This window comes from Numida meleagris, chromosome 1 (genome assembly GCF_002078875.1).
Source record: "Numida meleagris isolate 19003 breed g44 Domestic line chromosome 1, NumMel1.0, whole genome shotgun sequence".
In the NCBI taxonomy this organism is placed as follows: domain Eukaryota; kingdom Metazoa; phylum Chordata; class Aves; order Galliformes; family Numididae; genus Numida; species Numida meleagris.
Genome location: NC_034409.1, coordinates 35,287,397 through 35,299,580, shown reverse-complemented (window position 1 = coordinate 35,299,580; position 12,184 = coordinate 35,287,397). Strand labels below are relative to the sequence as shown.

At 46.0% G+C, this 12,184-nt stretch overlaps 1 long non-coding RNA gene across 1 annotated transcript in view; it reads left to right on the top strand.

Moving 5' to 3' along the window:
- LOC110392773 overlaps positions 1-11,213 on the top strand; it is a 34,811-nt gene extending 23,598 nt beyond the window's left edge. Inside the window, exon 4 of the long non-coding RNA XR_002434613.1 lies at positions 10,638-11,213. This is a non-coding gene — a long non-coding RNA (uncharacterized LOC110392773). The remainder of the gene's footprint in view (positions 1-10,637) is intronic.

The window sequence follows — 12,184 nt, the reverse complement described above, 5'->3', positions numbered from 1 at the left end:
CCTCTGCTTTTCCCCACAGGATTCGCTTGGTTCTTTTAACAAAAAATAAATCAGGGAGGAGAGAAGGGTGTGCAGCTGTGATCTCCACTATCAGGAGTGCATTGGCCTCGATTTTTTCTGCACTGTAATATTTCTATTATCCTTGTCTGACTCATACAAACCATGCATGTTAACATCATCTTCCTTGCACATCTTGCCAACCCCATCAGCTCTCAGGATGATCCCTGCTTGGGATTTCCCTCTCATTTCAGTGTGGTAAAACTCCACATGTTTCAGCTTGCCCCTTCTCTCTTCTGCCCCTTGCCCTCCCCTAGTGGCACAATAACAAGGAAACAATGCCCATCAGCTTCTGCTCTGGGCCAAATTCAGCTACATTTCCACGTGTGCTGGAACACTGAGTGAGGAACATGCAGGGCTCCCGCTACAGCCTCCCTCCTCCTCCCTCCCCCTGCCAGCACCTGGCTTGGGTGGCTGCGCCCTGGCCACTGCAGATGGCAGCTCAGGCATGAGCCATGTAAATATGCACACAGACACACGCTCACATGTATAAATGTGCATATACGTAGTTACATGTGTGTGTTTTCTTTCCCTGAGTTCATACGCATGTGTATATATGCACAGTCTCGCATGGAAACAGCTGAAGTCCCACTTCTCTCATTTGCCTCCATGAGGCATGTGAGCATGCTTGTTTGAAGTGCTGGCAGGACACACCAGTTTAATCTGCCCGTGCCAAATCTCTGCTGGAGGAAAATTACACTTTTGCATGTGAGTACGTATGTTTGCATCGTACAGACTTGGCTGCGGCTGTTTTTTTCCAAGCACTTTTCACGTCATCTTTCTCTCTGTTTTGAGGCAAGGTTTGGCTTTCCATACCTGTGGGCAGCCCAGCGAGCCTCCAAACCCCACTGGTGTTGCCAAAACATGTTTTACTAATAAAACATTCCTAAACATACAACTTCAAGCAAAAATCATGTGGATAGCTTCTGGGGTCCCAGGCTTTTCAGAACACTCACTCTGTGGTAGAGAAAGCCCAGCTGAATACATTACAAGCGTGTTGAAGGCAGCTTTAAAATTGTCGTGCCTTGGCTAACTTGCTGTAGTTTTTCACAGGCACTGCTGTGCTGTGGGAAAGACGGAGGAACACAGATGAGCGTTTCTTTGTGCAGGAGGCTGGGTGTTTCTCGGCAGCTCTGGCCTTTAGGCTGCTCCTTCACAAGCTTGACTCCTTGCCTGAGGCTGCCAAGGGGCGAGTCTCCTCCTCCTGCCTTTCTCTGTTCCCTCTCCCACGTCTCCACAAGCCCATGGGGGAGCTCCACCCCTCCATTCTCATGCTTCTTAATGCGACTATAAACAGCACCTCAGTCTCTGCCAAATCAAGTTATCTGCATAGGTCATTTCAACCCAACTTCTGTGCCAATCCCATTTTAACTCAGCCTGAATACTGGCGGCAACAACTCTTTGCTTTCAATGGATAGCAGGAATGCTGCCCAAAAAGAATCTACTATTTCAGAAACAAGAAATGACTTAATGTTAGAAGGCTGATGGGTGAAGGAATGTCTGCACCGAGGAAACACTGTGTTTTTCACTTGGCTGCAAAATCATGAGACTTGTCTCCATTGGATCTTGATCCAAGAGCATCAAGGTTTCCATACAAAATCCTCTGTGCAGAAACAGCTGATATCACAATCTCTAGTACCTTTCACCGCCCAAAATCCCAAGACAGATTAGAACTTGCCTAAAATATCTTATTTGAACCCATCAAAACGAGAAGAAGAAATGAAATGGACTTTCCCAATTAATAAATTGACTCATTTATGTTACCTCCAAAGCAGCCCTGACATCAGACAAGACACTCCCTTTTGGCAATGACAGATATGCTTGACATCTGGGACTTAGTTTTGCTCTCTCAACATGGTAACAGGCAAATGTATCCCTGACTTCCAGCCAAGTCCATACACCGAATGGTGTGCACTGATCACAGCACTGAGACATTCCGCTCTTCTCCTCTCTCCGTACCTGCTCTTGTTCATCAGAACAGTTTTCCTTTTGCAGCTGGCATCTCTATTCTAAGTGAGCTGCCAGCCAGGACTGCCCTTTGTCTGGCTGTTCCTACAAAGGTCCCTGTGCCTTTTGTTACAGATGGCTCTCATTTAATATCCAGTTCACTGTTGTAAATAATCAAAAGAGAATCCACTAATGGAAATCAACAATACTTCTGACCACCTTTTTATCAAAGCTTTTAAATGTTTTGAAATAATTAGGAGTCACACCTTATGCTTATAGTCAATGTATACAACTCGTTATCCTTTGCCATTTCTCTGCCTGCTCCACCTTTGTCATACACTCCCCTTCTTCAGATTTATTTAAAAGCTCCAGGAGATGAGAAAACCAGCTCAGTTTCCTGTGTGTGTGCCATCTGAGGTGGGGGATCCTGGTTAGGATTAAGGCTTTTGCCCATACTATTCAGTAAGTCAGATAAAGCACTACTGCTTGTAATGAAGTACATGGTGTCGGAGTGAGACAGCAATGATACCTGGATGGAATTTGGGTGCTTCTGCTCTCAAGCATGAGCAATCCGAAGGTACCAGATGATCGCAAGGTAATCGCATACGGTCATGAAAGGAAATGGCAGAACTCTAAGAAAACAATCTTTCCAGGAATCTTTATGGAACAGAGAACTCAAAGGTCTAAGACAGCCCTTAGCCAGGAGTGCAGTGGACAGGAGAGTACTGTATGTCCTCCACAGAAAAATCTTGCCATGGGGAAGGTCGAGCAGAGGCAATGTACACAGATCTTCAGTGACAAAGAAAAAGGATTAATTATGGTAGTTGTATATTTGGATATTTTCAGGGCTTAAATATAGAAAACCTGAGATGGGCTTCATTGCTGGACTTGACAGGCTGCTTCCAATGGAAGCTGCCAGTGTGACCTCTTCTGATATCGCTGTATGGCCATTCCACGCTCCATGGACTCTTGAAGTGCCACATAGGCACACAAGAAGGCAAAGAGCCTCAGGTGTTAAGTGTAGCTTTAGGACATCTATCAGGGTCTCACAGTTGAAATAACTGATGCGTAGTTGTATTTCAGGGATGATCTACCATAAAGTGGGGCACTGTGCACACTGGAGGGCTGAGCATTAGACTGCAAGGTTACAGTGCTGACATTTCAGCAGTACTCTGAAGAGGGTAAAGTGTAAGTAAAATTAAAAGAGATCACTTGTTAAAGTGACTGATGCAATTAACACCTGCGACAAAATACAAAAACTCCTGTTGGAAAAGGAAAACAAAAGGTTAGAAAGCAATTGGGTGAACTGGATATGTTCTGATTGGCTGCTCCTAGGGAAATCCGCCCCAGCGTCCTGAGGGAGCTGGCCAAGATGACACTGAAGCTGTTTTCGATTGATATGAAAGAATTGTGACGGCGCAGTGAGCTTCCATGGGGCGGAAAGAGGGTGAGCCTGCCCCCTACTCAGCGTGGACCATAAGTCACTGAATTATCAAGCCAGAAAAGTGAACAATCAGACTATTTGTGGCCATCTCAAAGAGCACAAAGTGATGAGTAACAGCTGAGGTGGCTTTGAGAAAATCGGATCTCATCCAGCGCAAACAGCCTCGTTTCACATGACAAGAAGTGGTCAGATTACTGCCGTTTCTCAGGTTGCTGTCATCATAGGCAAGTGACATATGCTTGAGCCACCCCATTTGCAAAGTGAGCCTGTTTCTACAAGGAAAGGTATTCGCTGATATGTTTTCTTTCACAGTTTGTAGGAGGTAAAAGGCACACGGAGAACAGCTGTTTGGGGATTTTTTCTTTTTAATTTAGAGAACGGGATATTTCCATCTGTTGCAGCGAAGAGAAGAATAACCTGATCCCTACACGTAGTATTAAAAAGATAAGAATACGCATGACAAAACTCTTAATCTACAACAAAAAAGTCAGGCTGCATGGTACAAAACTGTTTGATCTCGAAGGTAACCTAGTGGTGGACTGTCCAATTGCCATCTTGAAGAACCGATGAGACAAACACCTGGTAGGAGTCACATGCTTATTCCTGATGCTTTTGCCGTTGTTTTCTATGCTTTTCTGAATTTTTTAGAAAGGCTTGTGACCTCTTCTAACACCGGTGGAACAAGCAGGACACTTTCCATCTGAGGACTAAGTTGAGCTGCAGTTTAGGGAAATCTAATTACTGAAACAGGCTTCTCAGGTGGTATTTCCTGTCCCTGCTTCCTAGGTTCATCTCTTAGCCCCAGCCAGTTCAGCTTATCAAGCATTTTTCTTCCACCTCAGCAACGTCTTATCCTGGGCAGCCCCATGCCATGCAGCACATGGCATTTAGGACTGTTCTGCGGTGCTTGGATTGAAATGAATAAGGCTGAAGGAAGAGGAATTCGGTATGGTGTAACACCAAGGGGATGAAGCATGCTGCCAGATAAGCACCAGTCTCTCTGGATGCACTGCTAGCCTCCGTGCCCATTCAGCAAACGCTGCCCGAGGAAGCCGTCCCTGCCTGCTGTACGAGCGCTGCTGGCAGGGCAGGGCGGCTGGCTGGGAGCCCCGTGTTCTCACCATGCACCTTCAGCATCAGCTTCTTCAAGGCGTTATGTTGCGCCAACACAGCTAATGAAAAACCTATCTCATAAAGAACATAGCCAAGACAGCTGCAGAGACTGAGAAAGCAATTTGTTTAATCTGATACCGATTTTCCCTCCTATTATGAACTACTTTCCTCTCCACCAAGGTTAGTGTATTGTTTTCTGCGGAACAGGCTCAGCTGAAGGCAGGAACACAGGCAGGGGATGACACGATTCTCTGGGGGAAGGCCTAACAGAGAAAGGTGTGGTGGAGCAAGAACTTGACCTTTTGCATCTATCTTCTAATTTTGTTGGGTAGATTTTTTGTAAAACCAAATTCACCCTGCAGGATTTGTTAGAAACAGCCTCTGGAGCTGAAGTAGTTGGGTGTCTCACAGCAAATTCCAGCTGAGAGCCATGCAACTTCTTTCCTACTAATTTCAACTGGAAATCAGACTGTAAAACAGGTAATCCTTTTAAAATTAGTCTTTACAGACTGGTCTTCCAGCAGAAAATAGAAGAAACTGTAATCCACAGAGACCAGCAAAGGCTCTTGTGGAACCTATTGGAATTTCCATTAAGGAGATGGCAATTGTCCTGAATTAGCAGTCCCTGTCTGTGGCAGGGAGAAGCTCATTTTACAGGTACAACCCTATCAATTACCAAACAGATCATTCAAAAAGAGGGGTTAGTGGCTAGTGTTTAGGTGAGAAGTGGTGCTAAGTAAGCTGGATATAAGTGCTTTACAGAAGGGAAATTGAAAACACAGAACAGACTGTGCCAAGGGGAAAACCTGAAACAGGCAGCTGTAATAAGCAGCAGTCAGAAATAATGACTTGCAGAGAGGTGGGAGATGCCAACAAGCACATTAAGATTCCATTGCTTTCAGTGTACCTGCTAAAGGGCAACCTTGGTAATCCCATCTGGCCCTTACACACTCCCAGGTAACAGTGAGTTTTCCCCTCCGAACTCGTTCTCTGGCTTGGAGATCTTTCTCTTCTCCTTACCTTCTGTCTTTCCCATTGTTTTAGGAAGATTTCCCTGAAGGGTACTCGATCTATTGGTGCTGTGTGTGTTCTCTATCAGGAATACCAGAGTGCGAACAGCTGCTTCTACTTCATGGTATGCTCTGCTCTTCAGGCCTTCTGCTGATGACCTCTACAGTACATGTGTTGAAATCTAAAATATTTATACATCAGGGTGACACTGCTCTTCTAATTAGTGCAAATGATGTTCCATGTCTTTCATATCATCTCCTCTGAGACAGCATATGTGATCAGCTGTAATAATAAATTTGCTCTCTCTCTCCCCCCTTCATTCTCTCCCTCCTTCTGCCACGCTTAAAGCTGGCTTTATTCTTGCCTGAAAACCATTCCATTTAGCACTGTCACATTTGCTGAGTATCTCAGAGTAAAACTTGATCATGTTCTCCCCAGGGAACTGAGTAAATGTCTTTATAATAGGAGTATTGCTAAAGCACAAGGAATAGTACAGTACCCACAACTGTTAAATTTGAAGCCATGCTGTTAAGTTTATTTAGGATCCCTCATCTCAGACGTTGTTCCTCCAAGCAATCTGTATGGCAGTGGGCAGGACTGGTTGGAAATAAAAGCAACAGAAGCAGCTGCATTAAGGCTAGTATTCTGGCAGGAGCTCGGAGCCCGGCACCGGTTTGGTGTTCCATGCGCTGGAGCTGGAGATGTCCTGGCTCCCATCCAGGCCTGGCTGAACTCTTGCTCCTGGCAGCCTGGAGCTCTGCTCTTCCCTGGGCCCCTGCAAATGCAGTGATCGAACCTGAATAAAATGGGAATCTGCTTAACACTGCCAGGTGTCATGGATAACATTAAATTATCGTCCAACACTCCAAAAGGCCAAGAGAGAAAATAAGCAGGCCTCGAGTGGATGCCATTCCATCTGCTCATTCAAAAGCATTTCATAACATTTTCCTCACAGTGTAAATACTAAATTCTTCTGCTAGAAACCCACAGAGAGAGCTAAATAATCTTACGTCCAGCTGGGTAAATTGGAGCACAGAGAAGGGACACTTTGGGTACAAGGCCAGTAGTGTGCTCGGCTGCATTCTCGCAGCTGCCTGCCCCAGGCACCCCATGCATGGGCCCTGTGCTCCTGCAGCTTCCAGAGAGTGCTGGGGCAACCACAGCAGCTGCAGGGTGCACAGGGTGGTCCCAAGTCACAGCTCTGCCACTATGACACATGGCACAGGTGGGTGTGATGAGGTGGCCTTGCACGGCCGCGAGGCAGCCAGGCCATGCAGCTCTGGTCGGCGCTGTGACAGCACAGGAGGTGCTTCCAGACCATTCCTTCCGCAGACAGTTGCAGCAAAGTCCTTTTTAAGGCCTGTAGTCGAGCTGAAGTCGGGGTCCAGCCACCTCCCCACTGGGTCCAGCACCCTGTCGCCTGCACTGAGGACAGCAGTGGGCAGTGGCGGCTTCTTGGCCACTGCCAGCCCAGGTCAGCACCACATCCACATGCTTGGATTTTGTCACCGCTCCATGGCTCTCCTTTTGTCTTCTGCTTTGGAGTTTATTCTGCCGGTGCTGGCTGCAAGCAGTCGGGAGCCACACTGAGCTAACCAGCCCTGCAGGTTTCACTGTGTGAATGCTGTAAATCACAAAGAGCAGAGTGGGGTGTGTTCAGCAGTTATCCTGAGCCACATCCCTCCTCTGCTCACTGCAGTCCTGACTGCAAAAGTCACAAAGCATGCAAATGAAGGCTACTTCTAATCATTATCCCTGTTACAAAAAAAAATCCCACATATGCAGTCATCCACGCAGAAATGACAGAAGGAAAATATGCCTTACATAAAGCAGCAGCTTTGGGGATTCACTTGGCTTTGTGTGTGCATATGTAAATGCAACAGTGGCTGGAAAACGCTCTTTCTGATGGAATGGATATTGTTCAGGAATTTGTTTCCAGTTTAGCTAATTGCTTTTGACTAATTAAAAAAAATATATAGAAAGAGAAAAAAGAAAAAAGATGGAAGGAAGATTTCCAGTAACTCTAAATACCTTACTTAGACATCTTTGAAAAGAAGTGTCAAATTATCATTTCAAAAGGAAGAGTTCTGTATGATCAGTCTATGTCACTTTCCAAAAAATAAAAAAGAAAAGGTTTCAGGGAAGGAATAAGAAACGAAAGCAGGAAAGGAAGAAGCTGACCTAAAACTAAATTTGTCAGAAAATCTAAATGTGGCTGAATCCCTCTCTCACACAGCCCCTTCACAGAGGAGGCAAAGCGTGATCGAGGCATTCAGGGTAAGTCTTTCACTCAGAACTCATCTGATGGAGAAGTCTGCATTGTGCAGAGAAGAAAGTAGGCCAATCTTTGCCCTTTGGAGAGGCACCTGAAGCGATACCACTGAGGATTAAAATCCTCAGGGACTCTCTTCCAAGGTGGACAGATGGCAACTCCGTGTAACAATAAAAGCATCTTTGCAAAATAAATGAAGGGCAATTAGTCACCTCCTGCATATAGGGAGACCCCAATCCAGGCAGCCAGCATTTGGCAGGGACTAGAGGGTGATCAGACAAGCTGCTCTTAAACTATACTTTTTCTGCAACATATGGAGAGTGAAGTTTAGGGCTGTGTAAATAACAGATTTTTAATTTTTTTTTTTTATTTTTTGGTTCTGAAACTGAATGGAAAAATCATAGTTCAGAAATTACAACTCGGGTGTAACTCCAGGTTATCAACCTTTTTTTCCTTACTGAAACAAGACTAAAAAAATAATCACATATTCACAACAGATTCTAGCTCAATGCAGAATCCCAGCGTGGCTGAGGTTGACAGGGCCCTCTGGGTCCATCTGCTCCAGTCCCTGCCCAGCGGGGCCACCAGCGCAGGGTGCCCAGGGCCATGTCCAGGCAACTCTGAAAGATCTCCAGGGAGGAGACTCCAAAACCTCTCAGGGCAGCCTGTGCCAGTGCTCATTCACCTGCACAGCACAGAAGTGCTGCCTGGTGTTCAGAGGGAACCTCCTGTGCTCCAGTTTGTGCCCACTGCCGCTTGTCCTGGCACTGGGCACCACTGAAAAGAGCCTGGCTCCATTCTCTTTGCACCCCTCCCTTCAGGTAATTGTACACATTGACAGGATCCCTCCCGAGCTTCCTCTTCTCCGGACAGAACAGTCCCAGCTCTCTCAGCCTCTCCTCACAGCAGAGGTGCTCCAGGCCCTTCATCACTGTGATTACCCTGAGTTGGAGTACATCCATGTCTCTCTTGGACTGGGAGCCCCAAACTGGACACAGCACCCCACGTATGCCCTTATCAATGCCCAATCAAGGGGAAGGATCACCTCTCTTGACCTGCTGGCAATGCTTTGCCTAATGCAGTGAAGAATACCATAAGCCTTCTTAGTGGCAAGGGCACATTGCTGCCTCACATTCAGTTTGATGTCCACCCTCAACCACCTTGCCCTGCCAAAGGCCATGGTTTTATTCTTGTGCCATACTCCTCCTTATGCAACTTCCTTCCTTTGCTCTTTAGCTCAAAGCACTGCTACCAAAATTGCTTCTGCTTCAAACTGCTCTGACCACATCGTGCCTGCAAATCCCTTCAGGCTCCGAAAGCAACAGCATCAGGTTCATTGAGTCCATGTGTTTTCTGTAAAGCTCAGGACAGTTAGCACACCGCTGTTGTGCCTGCTCCCCACAGTATCAGCTCGGCCCCAGCTCCCTACCCCACACTGCCCTGGGGATTTTCTTTCACCCCGTTCCCCAGGCCCTTCCCCTGCTGCAGCTCCTGCTCTGATCAGTCTCATTCCTTCAGTCATGTGTGTCCTCACTGCGTCAAGTGCAGACTTGTGGCACAGTTACAGAGACTTCCTGCACCACTACTGCCCCAGGAAGCCTTCAGAAGTGCGCATCCCAGAGGCCAGATCCTCCCTGTGACTTGCCAGGTGCAGGCAGAAAAATGTTAATACAGATTTCTTTCAGATCTTTACCCCATTTTACTGCACTGACTTCCCATGCAACATTAATAGGTGAGTGACTTCTTTCTGCGTTTCCTCTATCTCCTGTTCTTGAGCCTACACTCTTGCTGGAACTGTGTTGTCTCCCATCATTTCCTAGTGCAGTATCTGGCACAAAGGGGCTCTGATCTCCTCAGATCTAAGCTCTGCTGTATCAATAGCTAATTAAAGCGTTTTTCCATATTTAGGACCCTGTTGCTGAGAGACAGCACTGTGAAATTGGAGTGGTTTTAAAGGATAACCGACCAGACCGAACACATCAAACGCCTTCTGACCTGCTTCACTTTGCCTCCCTTATCTGAACTGCATGGGTGGAATTTAGCAACTCTATTTTTAAACCTGTAACTCAGACATTGACCTCTTTACTGCAGTCGCCCCCGGTTCCCTTTACAGTCCAAGAAGAGAGGCACTTCTAGGGTGAGGTTTACTTGGCCTACTTTTGGGGTCTTCTGTAGGGCAAGATGAAAGAGACCCCAGAAAAGCCTCTTTCTCTTCACTGACTATAAAGGGAGCCTCGACAGCCATGCCACATGCCAACAATGTCAAGCAAAACTGAACCTAAGAGCTCTGAGATGCATTTCATACACCGTTGTGCGTACAGTTAGCTCTGTATTACACCTAGCATATATAGTATGCCACATGTTAGCATATAGTAAGTTACATGTGTACTGAATTGGTATTATATATGTATCCATACAGCAGTGTGTCTGTTCTCATGTATTACCAGGAAGATCATAAAATAGCTGTAGTTTCCATTGCTAAAATTTTCTTACAGTTTCTTAGATGAGATCTCAAGCCATTAAAGACAAAGTTTGCACCAGACTAGGCTGCACAGGGTAGGGATTTGCTAGGACACTGCTCTTGGTGATTCTTTGCATTCTTGGTGATTCTTTGCATTCTTAAATGTTTTGGAAGGTACACTTACTGCTGAAGACATGAGTGCTTCTGAGGAGACAGGACACATATACCTCCTTGTATGTGCCCAGATGGTAGCTCTGAAGGAAGCTTCCATTTTCCAGTTCAGGTCACTCTGAGCAGAAGTAATTATTTGGCTTCTTTTTTTTTCACTTCAGAATGCACCTGAGCAGAACCAGGATCCAGAAAGGCGGGGGGCCAGGATGGATCCCCAGTGGAGAATGCAGTCATGCACCTGAACAGAACACAAGTGTCTGGGAGCTCACTCTAAGCTGTGCAACTTAGCTGCAAGGTGATGTGTGAGGATGGAACAGAATCACTGCCACAGTCACACTGCAGCACCAGCAAGCTATTTGGTCCTGAGCGCAAGTGTAGCAGTAATGCCTCTGGGTACAAACACCACTTTGTGGTAGACAATTCCATTTGTTTCTTTGAATTGGACTCTAATTAAATCTGTCAGTGGTTCTCCTGCCAAAGATCTGCTGCTACATCTGTGGGCAAAACCATATCAAATACCTTTCAGAGTCAGCTGCTTTTTACTGTTCAGATTTATGAAGGGAATGTAAACAGGAAAAAAATATATCCTGCTATCTTCCCACCTAGGAAACAGTCTGATAGGCGGAACCTTAAACAGTTCAGTATTTTGGTAATGAGTCTAACTTTCTGTACGGGAAATGAAAATATCATGAATAATATTTGAATATGTATCTCTTTTCCACCAATAACTGCATTAAAAATTCATGGCAAAATATTTTCTTTCTTCTAAAGAGATGTTGTAGCTGTTTTATTTTATGCTCAATGAAGCCTGTAAAGCTATCCTGCTATCTGTCATGGGCTGCAATCCTGGTACTTTCCCATACCTTTACAAGAAAATTGTCCCAGCTGTATTGCATTTCTGATTGAGAAGCCCAGAGATCAGTATTCTCTTCGAGCACACCCTGGAAGTGAACACAAAGCATCCATCAATAGCCCACTGCAATTAGGAATTAGGTTTCCCTTCAGGAACAGAGCTTCTGGGGCTTGTCAGCATGCCCCCTTCCTATACACCCAGCTTTATGTGTGCTCTGTGGAAGATGAAGAGCTGATTCTTCCACCTGAACCACTGAGACACACAGAGCTGCAGAAGGGCTACTGGAAAGCAGCTCCCACTTGCTGAACTCTATCCAGTGCTGCACTGCAAAGCATAGAGTATCCTCATGTGCAGAGTTAATAACAGAAGATATGTCACCTCAGTGTCAAACAGGGCACTGGCCAAGCATGTAGATTTTATATCTCAAAGGCCTCTGTGAAAAATTGCATGATAAATCTTAGTAATAGGGAGAACTGTGTGGTAAACATTACAGGTGAGAACAACCAGGACTCTGGTTAAACTGATTCAAGTCCATGGATGCTAACAGAAGCTTTTGCATGGGATGCAGCACCTCCAGAGCAAGTCCCTCTAACAACACAACATGAGGCATCTTGCAGGGTGACAAGGGACTGGGCAGCCCCTTCCTGACATGCTGGATGAGCAAAGTGACAGTGGGCACCTGCACAGCTGCTCTTCTTCTGTGGAGCTGGGGCCAGCAGCAGGGCACACGTGAGTGCAGGCACTGGACCCAGTTGTGTTCTCAGGCCCAGAGCACCTTCAGCAATACACTTCCTCTGTAGTTACTGCACTAAGAAAGCTTTTATGGGGCTGAACTTGCACACTACAGGTTACTCC